This window comes from Panulirus ornatus, chromosome 37 (genome assembly GCF_036320965.1).
Source record: "Panulirus ornatus isolate Po-2019 chromosome 37, ASM3632096v1, whole genome shotgun sequence".
NCBI lineage: Eukaryota > Metazoa > Arthropoda > Malacostraca > Decapoda > Palinuridae > Panulirus > Panulirus ornatus.
This window is the reverse complement of record NC_092260.1, coordinates 6,611,647-6,614,364: the sequence shown is the minus strand read 5'-3', so window position 1 is coordinate 6,614,364 and position 2,718 is coordinate 6,611,647.

Sequence of the window (2,718 nt, the reverse complement as noted above, 5' to 3'; positions counted from 1 at the left end):
ATAGCTGTGTATATATTTCCCCCACACCGTGGTATTTTGCTTATAATGGTTGTGTATATATTTCTCCCATACCTTGGTAGATCGTTACAATGGTTATGTGTATATTTCCACTATAACTGTATAATTCGTTAAAATGGTTGTGTATATGTGGATCAGGGATCACCAGAGCCTCTTGGTGTTTCTTAACAACACTTGGGTCACAACTCACATCTGCCCAGCAGCGTCATCTTCACCAGGAGTCACACCTAACTTCTAGCACGTAATGTGTCTGTGTATGTTAATCCTTTGGCTGTACTTAATTCGATAAACTGTTTGTTATTATTGTTGTTGTTGTTATTATTATTATTATTATTATTATTATATTATTATTATTATTATTATTATTATTGCTGTACCTTATAAAATGCTACAATTGCTACTAATGATGATAATCATAGTATATATATATATATATATATATATATATATATATATATATATTTTTTTCTATTATACTTTGTCGCTGTCTCCCGCGTTTGCGAGGTAGCGCAAGGAAACAGACGAAAGAAATGGCCCAACCCCGCCCCATACACATGTATATACATACGTCCACACACGCAAATATACATACCTACACAGCTTTCCATGGTTTACCCCAGACGCTTCACATGCCTTGATTCAATCCACTGACAGCACGTCAACCCCGGTATACCACATCGCTCCAATTCACTCTATTCCTTGCCCTCCTTTCACCCTCCTGCATGTTCAGGCCCCGATCACACAAAATCTTTTTCACTCCATCTTTCCACCTCCAATTTGGTCTCCCTCTTCTCCTCGTTCCCTCCACCTCCGACACATATATCCGCTTGGTCAATCTTTCCTCACTCATTCTCTCCATGTGTCCAAACCACTTCAAAACACCCTCTTCTGCTCTCTCAACCACGCTCTTTTTATTTCCACACATCTCTCTTACCCTTACGTTACTTACTCGATCAAACCACCTCACACCACACATTGTCCTCAAACATCTCATTTCCTGCACCTCCATCCTCCTGCGCACAACTCTATCCATAGCCCACGCCTCGCAACCATACAACATTGTTGGAACCACTATTCCTTCAAACATACCCATTTTTGCTTTCCGAGATAATGTTCTCGACTTCCACACATTCTTCAAGGCCCCCAGAATTTTCGCCCCCTCCCCCACCCTATGATCCACTTCCGCTTCCATGGTTCCATCCGCTGCCAGATCCACTCCCAGATATCTAAAACACTTCACTTCCTCCAGTTTTTCTCCATTCAAACTCACCTCCCAATTGACTTGACCCTCAACCCTACTGTACCTAATAACCTTGCTCTTATTCACATTTACTCTTAACTTTCTTCTTCCACACACTTTACCAAACTCAGTCACCAGCTTCTGCAGTTTCTCACATGAATCAGCCACCAGCGCTGTATCATCAGCGAACAACAACTGACTCACTTCCCAAGCTCTCTCATCCCCAACAGACTTCATACTTGCCCCTCTTTCCAAAACTCTTGCATTTACCTCCCTAACAACCCCATCCATAAACAAATTAAAAACCATGGAGACATCACACACCCCTGCCGCAAACCTACATTCACTGAGAACCAATCACTTTCCTCTCTTCCTACACGTACACATGCCTTACATCCTCGATAAAAACTTTTCACTGCTTCTAACAACTTTCCTCCCACACCATATATTCTTAATATCTTCCACAGAGCATCTCTATCAACTCTATCATATGCCTTCTCCAGATCCATAAATGCTACATACAAATCCATTTGCTTTTCTAAGTATTTCTCACATACATTCTTCAAAGCAAACACCTGATCCACACATCCTCTACCACTTCTGAAACCACACTGCTCTTCCCCAATCTGATGCTCTGTACATGCCTTCACCCTCTCAATCAATACCCTCCCATATAATTTACCAGGAATACTCAACAAACTTATACCTCTGTAATTTGAGCACTCACTCTTATCCCCTTTGCCTTTGTACAATGGCACTATGCACGCATTCCGCCAATCCTCAGGCACCTCACCATGAGTCATACATACATTAAATAACCTTACCAACCAGTCAACAATACAGTCACCCCCTTTTTTAATAAATTCCACTGCAATACCATCCAAACCTGCTGCCTTGCCGGCTTTCATCTTCCGCAAAGCTTTCACTACCTCTTCTCTGTTTACCAAATCATTTTCCCTAACCCTCTCACTTTGCACACCACCTCGACCAAAACACCCTATATCTGCCACTCTATCATCAAACACATTCAACAAACCTTCAAAATACTCACTCCATCTCCTTCTCACATCACCACTACTTGTTATCACCTCCCCATTTGCGCCCTTCACTGAAGTTCCCATTTGCTCCCTTGTCTTACGCACTTTATTTACCTCCTTCCAGAACATCTTTTTATTCTCCCTAAAATTTAATGATACTCTCTCACCCCAACTCTCATTTGCCCTTTTTTTCACCTCTTATATATATATATTATTATCCCTGGGGATAGGGGATTAAGAATACTTCCCACGTATTCCCTGCGTGTCGTCCAAGGCGACTAAAAGGGGAGGGAGCGTGGGCCTGGAAATCCTCCCCTCTCGTTTTTTTTTTTTTTTAATTTTCCAAAAGAAGGAACAGAGGGGGCCAGGTGAGGATATTCCAAAAAAGGCCCAGTCCTCTGTTCTTAACGCTACCTCGCTAGC